Source organism: Falco punctatus (genome assembly GCF_963210335.1).
Source record: "Falco punctatus genome assembly, chromosome: 3".
NCBI classification, from domain to species: Eukaryota; Metazoa; Chordata; class Aves; order Falconiformes; family Falconidae; genus Falco; species Falco punctatus.
The window spans coordinates 9,168,456-9,190,185 of NC_137582.1; the positions used below are offsets into that span (position 1 = coordinate 9,168,456).

Below are 21,730 nucleotides of genomic sequence, written 5' to 3' on the forward strand. Positions count from 1 at the left end.
AGACATGACATACACTTATCTGAACCTATCAGAGTTGCTCAAGAATTAAAACTGAAAATTATGTGCCTCCTGCCATAAAGCTGCTTAACAAAACACGAAATCCAGCCCCAAACACTTGGTGATGGAACAGTTAATGGATTTGAAACAAGCATGCCAAAGACATAAGACTATTAAGACTATTAGTCCTGCCAACTCTTGTTAGGGATAATAAAAAATAATAAGAAGAAGAATAAAAAAAAAAAGTAGGTCAGAGAAATCATAAAAATAAATGCTTCCACCGATATACAGAATGTGTTTTGAAGATATGCATGTCTCAACAGAGACATTAAATTCCCAGACAATTCTTTTAAGTACACATTTCTCTTTTTCCTGTCCTTACAGATCTTTCCCCTTCACAATAGGTGAATATAGCTTTCATTTCTCACCTATGTTATGCAGCACTAGTCTTTGTTCTGCCCTGCCTTGTACGCCTCAGATTTCTTTCTGTGCTGTCCACTTATCCTTTAGGTTTAACATAACATAGCCTGTTACTTTCCATGCCAGATCTCAGGGATCCTTCAAAGTCTTTCAGACCGCTGCAGGGGAGGAGGGGGACATGGAACAGAAAGGACCATGACTGCTGGAATTCCCTTTCCAACTTGTTTGATTTGTTCATGCGGCACACTGGACAGAGTGACACTATCTCTCTTAGTAGTATCTGACATTTTAGAGTTTTCTTCAGTTCACCCAGGAAGCCCTCAAGAGGTAAGAGTTTTTTTCCTCTTTATTAATAGCGTGCCTTACAGGGCAGAATGCTGACACACTATGACTGCCACAACTCCCCGCTGTGACCTTGGACACTTTTCATGACAAAAACCTACCAAGATTATTAGTTTCACCACTCCTGCCTCTAGACCTGTCTGCAATATTCAATGTGATTTCAAAATAGTAAGGCAAGAATGTTTATCTAGTAGAAAAGATTATCTGAAGTATTTAATGTCCTTTCACTATATTGAGATTAGGTGCCTTTGTTTCTTGTTTTCACCAGGAGGAAGCTGAGCCTAACGATAATCTTTAATTTGTTACTTAACATACATTCACACAAATAAGAAGTGTTTCCAAAAGACCTGAGGATTTTCCATAATTATGTCTCATTACAATTTACTTTCTTACTACTGTCCAGTTAACACTAGCCCAGTTGAAATGAAACTTAAGTTTTACAGATTACTGGTAAAATTCCACTAAAAATGAAGAAAAAAAAAAAAAAGGAAAAAAAAAAAAGTATGCTGACCAATACTAACAGGTAAGTATAGAAAATAGTGAAGCCATTGTACAACTAGGTTTATATAAGACTTAAACTTAAGAATTTATCTAGCATAAGAATGTACAAACTCCAAAGAGCACAGATGAATGTAGTTTTCATTTCTCACCTACGTTATGCAGCACTAGTCTTTGTTCTGCCCTGCCTTGTATGCCTCGGATTTCATTCTGTGTGGTCCACTTATCCTCTAGGTTTAACATACTTGCCAATTGATATCATCTCAAGTAAAATTCTGTGAGATGTAAAGTGTTAATATTTCTATTTCTTGTTGCATCCCTTGAGAAATTTTGGCAGACATTTTGGAATTCTTAAATTTCTATTGTTTATTCCTTCTAAGACTATTAAATATCAATATGAGAAACAATAATTTTACGAGGTAACCCAAAATAAGTTCAGGGAAAATAACCATATGCAATGTAATCAGCCTGTTTATTCATTTCTTTGCTCAGTGACAAAAAGAAAACATTTTATAAACTTCCAGTTTCCTTCACTTATTAAAGTTTTATTTTAAGAAAAACCTTATTAGCTGCTTTTTTGCACTTAAAATGAAAGTTACCTCGCCCGTGTGAATGACTGCAGTAGTGAACCTACGCACCAAAATGTGCATTGATTTCCTTCTTTTCAATTCTGGTTTAAGAAAAACAAAAATCAAGGTTCATCATTCTTTGAGGAAGAAAGCACTATCATCGGGTCACATTTAACTCTTAATTCAATAAATCTTAATATTAAAAGTCAATATTGGCTTATTAAAAAGATCCTGTAATTCTGGATGATGATTCCACTCTTCCTGTATTTTTTTTTCCATTAAATACATATTGACCTTGACATATAAGCTTCCTGTGCCTAAGCCAAGCACTAATTCAACATGCTGTTAAATGCATGTCTAATATTTAAGTGTATGGATTAAGCACTTCTCATGTTAAATGCTGTAACTTGTAGTTGTTCACTGAATCATAGCCCTAGTTTTGTTTCTGGCAGTGGAGACGGTGTAGTTTGCAACATGGGATTTATAGTTGCTAGACAGTAAGACCATGTGTACATAATGCAGTAACAGTAATAAATGATAAAACTGCTAAAAGTTTCTGAAAAAGTTGTGTGACCTTCGAATTTATTACTGTATTGGCAATTACTCTTGTATTTACAAGACTTTGTAGCAAAAGTGAATCATCACAGACCCTACATGAATATTTTATATTTACTGCAAAAGCCTGTAGACTGTGGAGCCATGAATATCACTGGCAATTTGACTGTGTTTTAACCCTACTGATTAAAGCAATTAGAGCTGAATTGTGCTGGCTCACCAGGTTTTCACGTTTGCTGATGCATCCCCTAAGCCCAAAGGGAACAGGGATAGCACTTTGGGCATAATGCTTTAACCCTTCTTCATGCACATGACGGGAATTACTTGCACCACGGATTATGATTATTTATATGCAATAAGGATTGAATCTACAACAGTTTCTCAGGTATTCCATACAGAGATTGCAGATCCAGGGTTTTTTCCCACTCTGGAATTTCTTGGATTCTTTTAAATGACAGTTATGTAGAGAGAAAGAAAACCACACTCTGTAAGGAAGGGAGTAATATCCTGGCTGTTGTTTAACAGTAGGATTATCACTTAGAAAGGATGTTAGATTTCCTAGTTTGTTTAAAATAGACAGTATTTTTAATTGCCCTGTCAAGGTTATAAATAAGAGGTAATCAATCTTTAAATTAATGGAATATATCTTCTAGGATTAACTCTATTTATAGTGCCATGCTTGAATCTGTTGTCCTTAAGAAATAACTTGACAGTAGAAACCAGAGGTTCAATCACCGCTAGTCTGTTGGCTAGTAATAAACATTAACAGTAACATACTTCTCAGTCTAGTGTTCCAAATTTGGTATTGTCTCTTTCCCAAATTTATAGCTCTGCAGATGAATTCTTCCCTTCCATTCCCCTTCCTTACATTTACAGAAGCTAAGGAGATGTTATGTACTTTATGGATTCTATACTGACCCACTGTCCCTGGCTATGAGGGCTAAAGAAAAGGAAGAGACAAAGAAGCAGCAATACCTTCACATTCTTTTGAGATTAAAAGGAATCTTTAAGCATGACCACAACAAGCATAAACACTACCCTCTGGTCCTCCTTGAGTACATAGCACAGCAATAGAACCTGCTGGAAGGAAGAGCTATGAATCTCGTACCTACTCTCCTTCCACAGCACTACAGTTACGGGGATCCAAAGGAGGATAGCAGCTGCTCAGCTACTCTCCCTGCACCACCATAATAACACTTCTTGCCAGGAACCAAACAGATAGATGTATATAGATGTCTGTTTAGATAGATATAAAAAAATCCTGCCAGTTGTCTTGTTTGTTTTGGCACACCTCAAGAGCACTGGCAAGATGGTTCATTGAGACCAAAAAGCAGTCTGGTTTCCCAGCTGCATGCTGCATCAAATTCTCATCTCCCTGTGTCACCTTCTCTGGTTATTAGAAAGCCAGTCTGGAATGCCTCTCCTTTCGGCAAAAGCTTTTCACCCCTGTCTTAGTCCTTGCCCTTTTCCTGTGTGCTGAGGCAATTAAAAAATCTCTTCACCACTTGACAGTCACTTGAATGCCGGTTCCTATTTCACAATGCTGTTCTCAACAGCCAGTCATCTGGATGTAGCTTGTGCATTTGTTTTAATGGAAAATATCATGAAAAAAATAGGTAGACCAGGTGATGTTTTTGCTTTGTTTTTCTTGCTTCAAATAGCAGTAGAACTAAGAGAATTCTGTAGATGCTGCATTAACATAAATGAAAAAAAAATAGTTATGTAAGATATATTGTCTTCTAGGAAGCTTTTATTTTTGCATCTGTGCCACAGAAACAGTTTTCTGTGGCATGACTGAAGGCCATGAAGATAATTAAGGGCTTGGAGCATCTGTCATACAGGGAGAGGCTGAGAGAACTAGAACTGAGAGAACTTTATCTTCAGAAAGAGAAGGTTTGAGGGAGATCTCAATGTATTTAAATACTTGAGAAAGAAGAGAGATGACTTTCTCTTTATTACCCAGTGAAAGGACAAGAGGTAACAGGCACAGACTGAAATAATAGAGAACTACATCTAAACATTAAAAAAAAAAAAAAAAAAAAGGAAGAAACAAAATTAACTTCACGCTTTTTGCTGTGACAGTAATTGAATACCAGAACAGGTTGCCCAGAGAAGCTGGTGAGGATGGTGAATTCACCATCCTTAGGGAAATTCAAAACCCAACTAGACACAGTTCTGTACAACTGGTAGTTGACCCTGCCTTGGAGCATGGGCAGAGATTAGGCAAGGTGAACTCCAGCTATTCCTGCCAACCTCAGCCATTTTGCAACTTTGCAAAAAATACTTGAAGATGCTTCCAGAGTACTGACTTATAAATTAAAAGCAAGCTAAAGAAATTTTATTGCAGAAGGCCAGTATATTTTTTGTCTATATTTTTTAGCTAAAAATATGTTCAGTAGACTCCTAGATATCTTTTATAAATATTTTATAATATAATATATTCTGTTCATTATCACAACATAGTTGGGAGAAAAAGCTGGCTGGTTTTAGTAACTTTTTTTGTGTAAATTCTTAAATTATACTTCCACCAACATCTATGTGAGAATACAACAATACTGTATTGCAATACAGAAAACAGTAAGGTGTTTTTTTTTTTTTCTTTCGATAATCCAAAAAGGTATTTGAAAAGGTCTAGCCAGTTCAATGGGAAAAGTAAGGCACAATGAAATTACATTTCTACTTTTGTTTGTACATAGAAAAAGTAAAAATGTCACTTTGGCTGAGTTAAAAATGGTTTCTCATATCGTAAAAATGTTATCAAACCAGAAGAATAAAAAAAAGGTCAAGTTCATGACTGGATGCTTCACTGCATCTGTTTCCACATGGACTTGCCATTTTATTGAAAATATCAAGCACATAGATCAAGGTTCCATAGAAGTGAATTACTAGACCTGATAAGAAAAACCCATCTTAAAAAGTTTGAAGGCTGTTGCAGCACAGGTTAATTGTTTCATTACCCATGAAAAAGGGCAAAACCACCCCAAATATTTTCCCCTCAAAAAGTATTATTGACAGCACTGAACAAAAAGGTGACTTGAAAGCCACCCAAGGATATTGAGAAATACTCAGAAAAAACAATAATGAAATAGAGCAGTGTCAAATACAGCAGTTGTTTATAAATATGAACCCTTAGGCTTGGGAAGTTTAATTAGTGTATTCAGATCTCATTAGATTTTGCTTCTTTGGCTTTTTTTCTCCTGGCAGTGTGGCCTGAAGTCAGTGTAAATTAAGTACTCCAAGTGCCCCATGAGATTGGGCTCATAATTATTTCTCACTTTAATATCCGCTAGTTCAGCTCAAAACAACAAAAACATGAGAAACAGAAGAACACGTCTTAAACAATCTCATTTGAATGCATTAAAAGTTGTTTATGGGCATGCCTGAAGTGTCAGGCATCTGGCTTAAAAGTTATAGATAACATATGCTTGCTATGAGTCATATCAGAAGCACAATTTGAGATAAGGCAGATAAACAATAATGTAGTTTGTCAAGGGCTTTAATATGTACTAAGACTCAGACTACGCAAATATTTAAAAAGAAGGGGTTTTTTTCTAAGAGTTGTGCTTCTACGTTGTTTTTTGTTTGCAGGGAAAGTGAGTTTTTCTTTTCTTATAAACAGCATCTAGTTATCATACAGTATAAACTTCAGAAACAAATAAAACTATATGAAGTAAGTTTAAAGTACATGTTTCTGCTTCTTAGATAACTAGATCTTTTAAGTAGTGTTTTGTGCAGACCTTGCCTGTTTCGTACATGAATAAAGCTACAGCATTTCTAAAAGTTTTAGTTGTGTATGTTCTGCTGCAGCCACTATAAATTTAAATATATATATCTTCTATCATTTTTTTTCCTTCAAAAAGTAGATACCTAATACAAAATGTTAGGTATGTTACCAAGATGAAACAGGAGTAGAAGGCATTAACCTTAAGTGTTTTAGGATGGGAGATAATAAACTTCTATTTTGCTTGATGAAAACCAAAAAAAAGCCTAGAAAGACTATACCACTTCAAGTTATTCTAAATGAGAATGGCATGGGATTTGTCCCTTGGGAATAAAAAGACCATAATAACAAAGGAATGGCTTACACCCTCTTAGACAAGATGCATTAACCACATAAGAACATGTGGGTGAAGTTCAATTCATCTGGTAAGATGCCCCTAAAACATATACAAAAGATACATCTACAACAGATAGAGTGCTAGGAAAAAGAGTAGTAGTGTAGTGTATTAGATGTTGATATTTATGCAAGGACATAGTATTTAAATTTAGCACACTGTTGCTGAAAATATGCTGCTGGCGGTTGCTTTTTTACAGGATAGCACAGATAGCCATGCTACAGTGTTACGCATGGGCACAGAACTGCACTTGGGGTCCATAAAATGGCACCTAGAGATTAGCAGCAAGATTATCTCACCCCAACAGTTTTCCCCAGCTGATGAAGGAAAATACTCTGATCTGCTAAATCCTAACTTGATAACCAGAATAAAAATGTGTCAATTATTATTGTTTTACAGGGAAAGGTCAGAGGGATTTTTTATACCTTATATCTGGGTTTCTCATAATGGGGACAAAAACATGGAATCCAGACTAAAGTACTTTCTCCAAGAGCAGAATACACTTTAATTTGCAGAAAACTTGTCAACTGAATTACAGATGCATCCCATGCCTACATCAGTCACAAAGTACACACCTTGATGACAGGTTTGAATTGTTTAATTACTTAAGGTAGGATAAGAAGTGCCTAACACTGAGAGATCACGTTCCACTAAATTCATCAGGAATCTAGACAAAACATCTTACAGGATCAATTCTTTCTCTTAATGAGTATATCTGAAGAAAAATCTGTTCAAATCACCATAAAGGAGTCAGGAGAGCAGCTATTTAGGTAGCAATGACATTTCATCTGTTTTAACCAGGCAGTTTCACTTCACTTCATGTGCATTGTAAGTGTCAATGACAATAAACTGGTCACTTTACATTTTCTTCAGCTGACATGGGTATCAGGGGCAGGATGCACTGCTACATGAGTCTGGTTGATAACTGGACACCTATTAGTTAAGGTTTCAGCGGTACAGAACAATGAGTTAACGAATTACATATTTTTTTCTAAATTTGTTAAGCTGGAAAGCTGCTGATAAAAAAATAACACAAACTTTAATGAAAGCTACAAAACTGGAAAAGGAAAAAAAAAAATACACACACCTTTATAGCACAAAGCTGTGAGCAACCTTAGGCCATGCAATCCAAAAGCTTTGTCTGAGAATTAACAAAACACAAGGTCAGAGTACTGACTGGATTTTCTCTTGTGCATGCACATGGGCACATACATAATTAAAAGAACAATGCTGCTTACTGAAAATAAGGGGAGTGCTTCCCTGAAACTCCCTTATGTTAGCTTGAGGAAAAAAAGTGGATAAAATTACTTGAACAGTTTTACAAATACAAATAACGACTTTGTCTCTGCTATATGATTTCTACTCTATGCAGAACTTCAGAAAACCTTATATCCTTTTTCTTGCATGAAACATAACCAGGTGAGGGAGGGAAAAAGTAAATCCTTCACCATTATTTCTTCTTTTCCTAAAGAAATAATGCACAAAATCTCAAAAATTGTGTTAATCACATAAGCCAAAATGATGCCGATACCTTCTTCTGAGGCACTCAACCACACCCCAAACAAAAGACCCAACAAACAACACAGATTTTATCCCAACTTAACTAGTTTCTGTCAAAAACTCTGCTATATTTCTGACATTGCAGAGACAAATTTATATACAGAAAATTACTCATATTTCATTTTTACCTCAGTCAACGTTAATCTCTAAGACCTCTGCATAAATCAATGATCAATTGTTATTATCATTAAATGTCTCAGGTTATTATGATGTAAAGGTTTGGTAGAAATAAAAAGACTTTTCATATGTAAAAATAAGTTACATGACCACAATAAAAGGCACTGTGAACAGTTAGATTAAGACTAAAATATTTAAACTAAAAAATAGTCCATAAAGTCATTATTATACTTACAGCCATGACAATTCTGCCCCTACATCAGGTATCACCCCAGCACAAATGGTCTAACATTTTCATAAATAACAAAAAAAGAATGAAGTAATATTTGTTTTGAAAACAGTGAAAAAAATAAATCAGATGGGTGGACCTTGCCAGTAATTACAGCCCAAAATCAGCTGAGATCACCAATACTATACACAAGAGTGAAGCAAAAAGAAAACTAGTGGGAATTTTCTTGTTTCACACAAAAAGCTCTAAGGTTACCTTTGAAATTCAATTTTTTCTGAGCTGCATGCGAGGCACTTAATTCTGAATCTTAAGACTAACTACTAAACACATTCTTCTCCATTAAATGAAATAATATAAATATAAATTACTTAGCTAAATTCAGTGGCACTAAAATAAGAAGAAAAAAAAAATAATCCCAAACCTAAAAATCAGGAAAAATTAAGGAAGAGGTTCAGTGGATTCATTTCCACTGTTTTGAAGGATTAGCCTCTGGTCCAGGCTGGAGGCCAAACTTATCATCCATTTACATCAGCTCCCTTTGGAGTGACCTCACATCTGACCATGAGGAAGGCAGATCTCAACTGAATATAGTTATCACAGAGCACAGACACGAGTGCAATCCCTGTGGATACCATACATGTGAACATCTGTGCTTGGCCCAACACAGCCAGCGATCCTGCCTACCTGTTTGTACCATTTGTATGTCACGAGACAGACAGGATGGTGCAAGATCATGTAAGTAGCAGCCCTTTTATGGGCTTTCTAATTGCATGGAACTGAATTTGCATTTATACTGCCTACAAGGAAAGCAGTCTTTGGAGCACACTTACCCCAAAAGCACAAACTCCAGGGGAAAAAAGTCAGGAGCTGCCGAGTCTGACTCTTAAATTAGACCACATGACCTACTCTAACTAGATGACAGGTATTTTATGTCCACAATGCACAACTTCTTTATGAAGGAATAGCAAAGTTTTATGTGGAACTTTACGTGGAACTACCCATGACAACTGTTTTACAACTATTTCCCTTCCCTCTTTCTTTCTTTTTCAGAGACAGAGTGCATAGTAGGTACTTAACTGAGACAGAACAGCTCCAGGTCCTCAGTAGAATTAACAAACAAACAAACAAAAATAACCAAAAAAACCCAACAACAAAAAAAAGAAATTACAGTTGAGAAAATATCAATGTATAAGCTACTATTTGCTATTTATGTAGCTCTGAATTTTAACAAACATCTTCAGTGATAATGACTAGTTTTCTGTATTTATAGAGAAACAACACTCCATAAATATTCAGTTTTACTACTTAGCATATCTATCCCTAATTCACACACAATAGGTGTAAAAAATAGATAAATATCACTAGACCATTTTTTTCAGTAAAACAATATTCAAAGAAGCAGTTATTTACTCATTAAAATGCAAATAACTAAATCCCTTTACCTTTCACACTTTACACCCTTCTAACATCAGAATAAAGGACAGAAATGATGGGCTAATTCCAGTGCTAACTGGAGAATCATCTTTTAATGGCAACAGAAGTGTTGTTATTTACATTTCTATATCATGGTGTTAACAGTAAGACACTAATCCAGTAAGAGTCTGCCAGCTTCAGTATTTCATAACTGAGATGAAGTAGATATAGGTATTTGCTGCATGGTAAACTGCACAACGTTACACTTACTACTCAGATTGCTTTAATGGAGCTGCAAAACTTCGGTCATCCTCCCTTTCTTCTATCCATTCTACACTTTCTTAACTGCTGGCAACATTCAGTGGCTTTCCTCAGAGCCTTTTGTTTTTTGATTCTAATATTTGACAGTTCATGGTAATTACATATAGCCATAACCCAAAGACTGCCACTTAGACACACCTGTTGGAACCATGCTATTAAATAACCAGTTATTTCCCTACCAAACATCGGACCCTATTTAAAAGGAACACTACAGAGTATCTGAGGGTACTCGGTGAACTGGCAGAGGAGCTCACCAAGCTGCTCTCCATCATTTATCAACAGTCCAGGCAAAACGGAATGGTTCCAGAAGACTGAAGGTTAGCTAATGTGATGTACATCTACAAGAAGGGGAGGAAGGAGAGTCCAGGGAATTACAGGCCTGTAGCCTGACCTCATTGCTGGGGAAGGTTACAGAGCACCATCATTCTGAGTGCTATCAGAGGGCATGAGCAGGACAAACAGGGGATCAGGCCCAGCCAGTGTGGATTTATGAAAAGCAAGTCCTACTTGACAAACCTGATTTCCTTCTATAACAAGATGACCTGCCCAGTGGATGAGGGAAAAGCTGTGGATGTTTTCTACCTGAACTTTAGTAAAGCCTTTGACAGTTTCCCACAACATTCTCATGGAGAAACTGGGTGCTCATGGCTTGGTTGGGTGTGCTCTGTTCTGAGTTAAAAACTGACTAGATGGCTGGGCCCAAGGATCTGTGGTGAATGGAGTTAAATCCAGGTGGTGACTGGTCACATGTGGTGTTCCCCAGGGCTCAGTATTGGGGCCAGTCCTGTTTAATACCTTTATTGATGATCTGGACAAGGGTATCGAGTGTACCCTCAGTAAGTCTGCAGATTACACCAATTTGGGCAAGAATGTTAACCTGCTGGAGGGCAGGAAGGCTCTTCAGAGGGATTGGGGCAGGCTGGATTGATGGGCCAAAGCAACTGAATGAGGTTCAACAAGGAGAAGCGCCGGGTCTTGCATTTGGGTCACAACAACCTCATGCAAAACTACAGGCTTGGAGAAGAGTGACTGGGAAGCTGTCTGGTAGAAAAGGACCTGTAGGTGCTGGTTGATGGCTGGCTGGCTGAACATGAGCCAGTAGCACTCCCAGGTAGCCAAGGCGGCCAAAAGAATCCTGGCTTGTATCAGAAACAGCATGGCCAGCAGGACAAGGAAGGTGATCATACCTCTACACTCAGGACTGGTGAGGCCACACCTTGAATACTGTGTTCATTTTTGAGGTCCTCAATTCCAAAAGGATGTAGAGGTGCTGGAGCGTGTCCAAAGAAGAGCAACGAAGTTGCTGAAGGGTCTAGAGAACAAGTTTTGCAAGAAGCAGCTGAGGAACCTGGGGTTCTTTAGTCTGGAGAAGAGGACACTAAGGCAGGAACTTACTGCTCTCTACAACTACTTGAAAGGAGGTTTTAGCAACGTGTGAGTAGGTCTCTTCTCCCAGACAGCAAGCTATAAAACAAGAGAAAAGAGCCTCAAGTTATGCCAGGGGAGGTTTAGACTGGATACTAGGAAAAATTTCTTCACTGAAAGGGGAGTCAAGCATTGGAACTGGCTGCCCAGGGAGGTGGTGGAATCACCATCCCCGGAGCAGTTTAAAAAATTCATAGATGCAGTGTTTTGGGACATGGTTTAGTGATGGACTTGACAATCCTATGTTAATGGTTGGACTCAATGATCTCAAAGGTGTTTTCCAATCTAAATGGTTCTACGATTCTATTCTATGTTTCTGTGATTGTCAGTATTTTAAAACAGCTCAAATATCCCAGTCCTGTTTTACATCAAATATCTGCCCACAAAGATGGCAACGCCAGTACATATAAACCCATTAGACCTAGGTCAAGTTCCTTTCAGATATTCAACATCCCTATGCACTTTACTGTTCCTATGGTTTTCATGCATTGAACCAACACTGAGAAGGGGCAAGCGTGGATGATTTAACAGCCACACATTCTGGTTTTTTATTGTTCAAGACAGCAAGACAAAACCATTCACAAGATGTGCACTAACTGCTCCTTGACATCCAAATCATCCAAGCTAGAACTCTGGAGTCCCTTTATAGCAGAGCAAGGTTGGAGCCTATGCAGGACTCTTCAGAGCCTCAAGTCAGAAACCTGCTTCCCTCTCCACCAACAGCAGATGAAGCCTAGCTGCCTCCTTTAGTCACCTACACTGGATAGAGAGTAGTAATCCTTCTTTTTAGCAGTTAAAAGGTGAAATAGTTCAACAGTCCAGCCAGTATTTAAAGTACAGATATATCTGTCCTGTGGATGTGTGACATTTGAGCTGTATTCATGCTGCTTATAGGAAATTAGATAATATGCAAGTTCATGAATTAAGAGAACTACTGTGGCATATGATAGCACAGACTTTGCAAGGATGATGAAGCAACAACCTTTACTATTAGCCAGCCACAGCTTCCATAAGTTTACACTCTGTACACACACGGTCAAAAGCTTTACCATTGGTCAAACTCTACTGTCCCTGCAACCAGCTGCTGCCCACCACAGGCTGCTTTCAGCTGCATCTGCATTCTCTCTTCATCCTGTGCTCTTCTTCCAGCCAGCCTCTCCTCCTCCTTGTCTCTGCTTCATCTAGGTTGTTGTTGTTTGGTTTTTTTTCCCCACAGTCCCTCAGAGCTATTTAACCACTTTTCTGCAGGATCACAGCTGCACATCATCAAAGCAAGGCCTCAGCTGCACACCATCAACGTCAAACATCAAGGCCCCAGCTGCAAACCATCAAACCCCCTGTCTTCATCCTCCTACAATATGCTACTAATCAATAAACAAAAGGACACACACCCCCCTTTTTTTTCCACTAGTATTTCAGTACCTATCCCTGAAGATGGTGCTAGGCTGCGTTTTATGAAAGATGTATTTTTAAACATAACTACGCAGAACCAAAGAATAAGTCAGACAACTTGAAAGTACTCAGTCTTCTGTTGAAAAAAGTGCAAAGAGTAAAAGGGAAATAAAATTCCATTTGTGTGGTGACACAGTCAACAGCTGCATCTGGGCTGAAACTTCACAGAAATGTAGAAGCCAGAAGCATTCAAGCAACACCCAGCAATGCATTTGCAAAGAGTAGAGGCTACTGTAGAAGGTGGCAGGGCAGAAGGGAAAGAGTCCCTTTACAGTGTACTTCACATTTAACTGCAGCAGTTCTGCAGCTTAGGGAAAGTTCAGCAGTTTTCAGCTGGTACCCTTCTACTCAAAAAGTGCTTCCCATCCCGCCCCGAAAGACAGAAGAGAAGATAAAGATCTTTTCAACAGCCGACTCTGCTTAATGTGATAGCAACTTCTTTTGGCACTAGAATAAAGTATTTCAGTTTGAAGGGACCTACAACAATCATCTAGTCCACCTGCCTGACCACTTCAGGGCTGACTGAAATTTACAGCATGTTATCAAGGACATTGTCCAAATGCCTCTTCATCACTGACAGGTTTGTGGCATCAATCTCCTCTCTAGGAAGCCTGTTCCAGTGTTTGAAAACCCTCTTGGCAAAGAAATGCTTCCTAATGTCAAGTCTGAACCTCCTCTGATGCAGCTTTGAACTATTCCCACATATCCTGTCACAGGTTACTGGGCAGAAGAGATCAGCATCGCTGATCAGGTTCATGCACAAACACTTCTCTGCACCTAAGAAAAGTAAGTTCCTAGAGACACTATCAAAAAGCAAACCCTAGCATGGAATCTGACAAAGCTCAGAATGTTTTTCTAGATAAACTAAAAGTGATGTGCATTCATAGTCATCATGCAGCTGTCTCCTGAATTTGAATTCAAACTGAAAACTTGTCTTCAAGTGGTTTGAAAAAAAAAATGTTAAGAAGCTGTATAGACTATTTCACTGGAGTTTATAGAAGGTATCACCTATTCACCTGTGCAATGACAAATTAATTGGATTGGTGCAGAAAGGAATGACATTTCTTTGGTGAAATGAGGGAATATAACACCTATGCAAAGGCTTGTGTAAGCATTATGCTTATTAGTGTCTTAGTGGTTATAGTGTCATATAACATCGAGTGCAAATGCGTGAAAAAACTATGTTATTTGAAAAAATATCACATGATACTACAGTGCAATAGAATTTGGATCTTAAATCGTTAACTCAATCTCAGTAAATAATATAAAATTTCACTTTAGAAAAAACTATGGAAGACTTTCTTTTCCCCTTATGATTCTTCCCCCCTATTTCTGAATTCAGTGACTCATATGCAAAATTCATTTAAAACAGGCAAAGTCTGTAACATTATAGAGATGGAAAGGAGAATAATCTACATTTTCAAATAGGAATATTTCAGTATTTGGTAGTAGCATCCAAGAACAACTTATCTCCCCAGGAGCAAGGGATAAAGCAGTGATTTCTTCTTTTGAAGATGTTTACCACGAAATTACTTCCGTTACAAGACATGAAAATCAGTGCAGCATAAAATATCTACTAATTGTTATATTCCTTTTGTCAATCTGTTGCCTTAAATCAAATCTCACTCTTCCAAGAAACTAACACTTTACAGTGAATATAAACTATACACAATAACTGTCCTAGCTTATGGCACTGGATTATATGTTACTGAGTTTCCTGGTGAGCCAAAAAATAATGGGAGGGTTGTTCTATTTCACAGGACAATAATCCAGTTTGAGCAATAATTTATCAAACAGCTAATACTAAGTTTCCTGGATGAATAGCTTTCACTGGCATGACGTACAATCTAGTCACATAACTACTGCCACAATTAAAATTATATTATTTTAAATAATATTCCACGAAGTTTCTTTCTTCCTATCTTAGTTTAAAATAGATCCTACTCTTTTTTTCTTCTTTAGCTTACAGCTGAAAGGGGAAAATAGAGGAAAGAAATTCTGAAGCTCAAAGTCTTTAAGAATACACACATTTTAGACAAATGTTTTTGGATTCGTGTTGCTTCCAGGTTTTCATTTTATGGATATTTACATGTTTAGACAGAAGAATAGAAAATGTGTTCCCATATCAGTTCACTTTCCCCAATTCTAAAGCTTTAGTTTCACGTTTGAGCTATACTTCATACAAATGAACCAAAATATGTCAGATTTTGGAACTAAACCCAACATCCTCCATTTGTCCTAGAAAGCAAACTTCCCTCCTTCATCATGATATCAAGTATCTTTTCAATACGTCAGGTTCCTAAAAGGCCAACAGCAGCTCTGTGGAGAGAAACCCCCCACACCTATATTTCTGCATTAGAATAAAATGACCACATATGAGATACTATGTGCTCCACAGAGAACATGCTGCTGTAGTGGATACGATCACAGAAGAAGTGAAGGTGGAGTATGACCTCCATAGTGTTCTTTGTTTTCCCTTCCACTACAGACTTGTTCTACAGAATTAACTGTGAGTAGAAAGAACAGATGAATGGATGAGTGGATATCAGTCAGTCCCACACTTGGGAAAACTTTAATGTCTATCAGTTCTAATTTTAACTCCAATAGATTCTTCTTGTGCAACCTGTCAACTGCACTGTCATTAGAAGAAGATGTGTTAGATACTAGGGGAAACAGGACTTGATGCACAGAAAGTAAGTCTCTGTGGGACATTGTGGAACTGTACCTGTCATAAGAGTCTAGTCATTACCAGCAACTTCCAACCACAATTTCATGACTCCTGTAATACACGGAAGAACTCAAGAAAAACATTGCCAGTGTACCTCTTTGTGCTTTACTTTTCTGCCAGTATTTTTGGTAATGTTATTTTGTTGCTTCTTACATGCATTTAAACTTGAAAAGCATTTTGAGTATTTTAAATGTCTGATTAATGAGAAGAAATGCATATTAATACCTATAAAAAGCTCAAAAATAAGGAAATAGTAGTCAAAGCTTCCAGTATATTATAGTCAGCGTTCTCACTATGCACTGAACGTTTGAAAGTCAAACTATTGTAATGCAGTTTATCAGAGGATCATATGTAAATTTCTATTGAAAGAACAAATTTCAAAACATAACACTACACTAAGCCATGTTTCTTTACAGGAACATGAAAGGTGATACTTAAACAACATTCAGATACAACACCGCATTTAGAGATTCTGTCTTTTCCAAAGGTGCCTGCATATGATAAAACACTGCAATCAGTTTGTGACTGTGCTGGTTTTGGCTGGGATAAAATTACTTTTCTTCATAGTAGCTAGTAAGGGGCTATGTTTTGGATTTGTGCTGGAAACAGTGTTGATAACTAAGGGATATTTTTGTTATTGCTGAACAGTGCTTACACAGAGCCAAGGCCTTTTTGCTTCTCACCCCACACCACCAGCAAGTAGGTGTGGGGAGCACAAGAAGCTGGGAGGAGGCACAGCAGGGACGGCTGGCCCCGACTGGCCAAAGGGATGTTCCATACCATGTGAAGTCATGCTCAGCATATAAAGCTCGGGGAAAAAGGAGGAAGAAGTGGATGTTAGGAGTAATGACATTTGTCTTCCCAAGGAACTATTGCACATAATGGAGCCCTGCCTTCCTGGAGATGGTTGAACACCTGCCTGCTGATGGCAAGTAATGAATTTCTTGGTTTGCTTTGCTTGCGTGTGCGGCTTTTGCATTACGTATTAAACTGTCTTTATCTCAACCCACACATTTTCTCATTTTCACTGTCCTGATTCTCTTTTCCAACCCATGGGGAGGGGGAGTGAGTGAGTGGCTGTGTGGTGCTTGGTTGAGGTCTGGGGTTAAATCACAGCAATGGTGTAGACTTCAAAGGATTTAGTTCACATTTAAAAAAATGCTACAGAAGTGAAGAACATTGATCCAACAAGAAAAGGAAAACTAACATTGAATTAGAGATACAAAACAATGTCTAAGAGCAAGGAATTATTTATTTTGCTGTAGAAATCTAGCAAGATCCATTTGTTACACATATCTAGATTTAGGGGAGACAATCTTTACAGCAATACAAAAAATTTTTGAAAGTATTGAAGAGCAGTTTTAGTTTTTTTTCCATATAAAACCAGCTAGATGTATACTATCCCCTTATTTTTCATAGTTCTCCAGTATGTAGTCATTTTACAGAAAACTTGTTCATCTTCATTGCTCCTTATTAAGTCATTGAAATTTCCTATTTCCTTCTCATGCTGACTCTATTTATTAAACTTCTTTGCCTTCCTAAAAAGAACGCTATGAAATAAATACTCTTACGTTATTTGACTGCAAAAGAATTAATTTCAGCTTTCAGTATGGGCTACATACCAGATAGTGTGCATGAGTTTCTATACACACACAATGTATTACATTGCTGCAGTTAAAGAAAAACAAATCAACAACACCCCCCCCCAAAAAAAAAAAAAAAAAAAAAAAAAAGTCATGCATGAAATACGTATCTTCCTGATGTTAAAAAATTTGGGGGTTTTTTGATGTTGAAGGAAGATCCAAAATAATTAATACTTCAGAACATCATAGTACTACACCAACTCGTGAAGAAACATAGGCCATTACTTTTTTGAACAGCTTGTTTTAGATTTTTATCTTCTAAAAGGAACCTTGGCTTAACGCTGTTAACGTCACTAAGCTAGCTTCCAAAAATAAGCTAAAAATTATAAAAGTTATTTTATATTTAGAAAGATAAAACTATAATATTAGATTATTAGTTCCACAAATGAGCTCTGTAACAAAAAGCCCATTGATAAATTATTTTGAGCTAAATTCAAAGCTAGTGACTCCACAAATGTTGAGGAAGTTTGTTTCCCCTTTCCAATTGTTCCATAATAGGGTTCTTTTAGCCCTGTGGACCTGGTCACAATGAGCTTCCATTTCATATTCACTGTGTCACATTGAAGATCAACAAAACAACTAAACATATTTTTAGTTCCTCAGCATGCTAAACACCCCTCTCTAATTTTCATAACTTGTTCTATATTACCATATAGTAAGCTAATATTTGTACCAATAAACTGCCCTTGCATAAAACTGGTTTTGTGATTATAATAAACTTCAGCATTTTATTACTAATAAAAGTGATGTATTGCTTCCAGTACTCTGTGGGTGAAGCAATTCATGAAAGAACGCTAATGTCACTTCCCAATGTTTTAAGTTAACCAGCTGTAAAATGGAGATACTAAATTATGTTGTCTTGCAGGTCCAAAGATTATATATGTCCAGTGGTCCATGAAAAATCTAAACTATGTATTTGGTTCTTACTTTTTATTAACCATGTACATGACTTATATTGCTAAGTATTAATCTAGGAAAACAAGGCTCAGTTTGCATTACTGTGCAAAAACCTAGTTATAACTGTATAAAAAATTAAACAGCTGTAATTAATGCAAATGCAACTTGAATGGTGAACAATTTTCTCTTCCTTATTCTGAAAAGAATTTGTGGACCAGAATTTCATCAGGACTGTTACCTTGCTAGTTAGAGACAGCATGCTGCTTTGCTCTGCTTTCATACTAATTTTCCCAGCATTCCTGAAACAATTCCCTGGCAGAAATACGAGAAATTCTGGATGTTTGAATTCTTGCAAACCAGTGAATGTCTAACATGGCAAACCCATTGATATTAACAGACTTTCTGTCTTAGGACTGCTTTGCCATCAGCCCCACAGTATTCACTAGTGAGTGACTAAACCAGCTACCTTGCTAATACTATTTCTTATAACTACAAGCAATAAGCACAAAGAATCAGAAAAACAGAACATTTGTACTAGAGAAATCAAGACTAGGCGAATTCTATGAAGTATTAAAAAAAATATGTACAATTCCATATTACTTTTAAGTGGTGGATGTTCAAGAGGCATACAAGTCATATTCTAACAGCATCATCCACCTCAGACAGATCTTTATTTTCAGTCTTTTGGGGATAGCATCTACATTCCCATTCAGCACTTTGCTGAATCTCTCCTATTCATCACATTCTTCACATTTTTTCCACCCTGCCAGTTTTTCCCTGGCAAGTCCCTCTGCTGTAGTTTTTGTTACCTACAAATTTATTTTGCCAATTCAAAAATTCTTCCCCTTGCATAGCTAAGGCAACAGTCTTAATTGTATTTCCATAACACAAACATTAAAGAATCATTAAGATCAAATAAATAATGAAAAAACATCACAAATTTCTCCTCTCACGTGAAAGTCTGAACCAGACTCTATAGCTATGCTCACTCTTTTCTGGCTCAGTAAATCTTGAGTTGTTTTTGCACAGTGGAATATATGGGTGAGGGATGTGCTGCTGGGGCATGAAGATTAGGATTTCAATTACATTATGGAAGAGATATTTTTCACCCAGGAAGTTCTCTACTGCTATTGAAACTTTAGATAGAGGAAAAAGGAGAAACAATGTATCTGTTGCTCAGCATTGTGGGGAAAATTGTCACAGTTTGAAGTTGTATAGGAATTCTTCCCTCAACATATTTTAAGCAATATTTAGAGCATGCATTTTAGCATAGCTGCAGGAAAAGACACCTCTTGTGGATTCTAAGTGGCTTTTAAGTGCAAGATGATCCCTGGGCTACTCAGCTCTAGAAAAAAAAAACAAAAAACAAACAAAAACCAACCAACCAAAACCAAATAAACAAAAACCCAGACAAAATAAACAAACTTGAAAAAAAGTTGAAGAGGAAACAGAAAATTCTACCTAACAGCAGGTGCTTCAGTTACATTTGAAGTTATGCTCCCAAGCTGTTACATGTTTAAGTGCTTTTTTGACAGTAGCATCACAAAAGTGAAACAAACAGAATTAACACGTCTTCCGTGATTTCGTAGGCTACAGAGATTCTCCAAAAGCAGTAAAATAACTCTACTTTCTCACATCTTCAATAAAATAGAGATAGCTGAACAAACGTTTTATCTTAAAAAATACTGCATATCTAGACATCAAAAATAAAAAAAGAGTGGAAAAAAAAAAAAAGTAAAAAGCAACCCCCCCCACAGCACCACCATTATAAGGACAAAACAGTGAGTGCAGGTAGGCAAGAGAGAATGATTCTGTTAATACTAGGATTTCAGGAATATATTTACAGCAAGATGTGTTACAGTGAGCAATTGCTGAACTACCTCAGCTGGTCTTCCTTCCTACATTTGGATAAATACTTTTTATAAGTCTAACTTAAAATATTTGCCAGGAAATATTTTACTATACTGAAGTTTTGCTGTCAGTTTGAACATCTGTTGGATGAGGCTACAATGGGTAAGTCTTTTTTTCAGTGCATGTACAGTCAGCGAGGCTTTTATCTGCAGAAATGACAATGCATATTGAAAACCATCCCTGCACTGCCACACCATTTAAAGAATTTTATTCCAGTTTGTTGGGTCATGCACTCGCAGTACTGCATCTGACGCTAAAGTATTTAGTAACAATGTATGAAATACATCTGAATTAAATGGGATTAGTGGTTTGTTCCAATTTGTCTTATTCATAGAAATAGTTTATCCACACTGTACAAGTCAAAGATTATTTCTAATAAATGTATTTTATCAATCTACATCTAGTTTGCTATGCACTTTACAACTGCTTGATGAGCTTGTTCATAATCAACTGTGAACAACAACAAAAACATCTCCAACAGATTACCAAGACATTCCACATGACAAAGTCTGCATTTGCTTTTGTGTTCAGGTGACTCAGGTGCATCAAGGTGATTTTGACTTAGCTACCTGAAAGAAATATATGGCCTATAAACAATGCATAAGTTCTCGATAGATAAACTGAAAAGGCTATCCTTTCTTCATGGTATGTCATACTTTCCCTATATGGTGTAATTATTTAAAGCTGCCAGAAAACCCTCCCATATGAACAACTGTAGAGTTTAAAGGGTGTTTTTTTTGGGGGTGCCCCATCTCTTTCCCCCCCACCCCTCCCACCCCCCCATTTTTTCTAAAGGAATCTTACTATTTTATCTTAAATAATCATTTGCCCTCAATGGCTACTGAAATCCCAGTTGATTAATTCAAAGACTACCATATAGAAAACACTCTCAGTTTATTATTCAATTTAATTTTTTTTATTAGAATGATACATCTCTCATAATAATTTGATGATGAAACCAGAGATAATTATTTCTTATTCAATGGTCTTATCTTAAATATGTCTGCAAGTGACCTAAGTTGACATTCTTGTCTATAAACTGTAGCTTTCAAACACATGCATAAAACATGTATGATTTATAGCTGCCCCAGTCTGTAACAAATTTTCTTTAAAAAAATACTCCCAACTAATATGGCAATTAAACTAATGTTTTAGCAATAAGAACTACAAAATGGCTTGTAGGAAGATTGTTTCATTCATTCTTTGACTAGGAGTGTTAAAGCAGGATGCAAAGGCTGCTGCAAAGGGATGCATACTGTATGCAGCAACTTAGGAAAACATGGTGCTTTGTAATGAACTTACTGGTCCAACTCAAGAATGAGTGAGGAATGGTAAAGTTGGATTTGTGTCATACACAAGAACTCAAAATTATTTCATTGGATTTACATCAAATGAAAACAGAAAGAACTGGCATGTTACCTCGAGAATAATTTTACTAATGGCCAAAATGATTAAAAAAAAAAAATAAATCTAGTGCCGGATTTATATTCATGTGTACCTCTCCTGTAATTTTGTGACTGTCACTAAATCTATTCACA

The 21,730-nt window shown here is 36.9% G+C and overlaps 1 long non-coding RNA gene across 1 annotated transcript in view; it reads left to right on the forward strand.

The window, feature by feature from the left end:
* Positions 1-650: 650 nt before the first annotated feature.
* The window catches only part of LOC308059858, a 29,469-nt gene continuing 8,389 nt past the window's right edge, over positions 651-21,730 (forward strand). Inside the window, exon 1 of the long non-coding RNA XR_013926466.1 lies at positions 651-744. This is a non-coding gene — a long non-coding RNA (uncharacterized lncRNA). The remainder of the gene's footprint in view (positions 745-21,730) is intronic.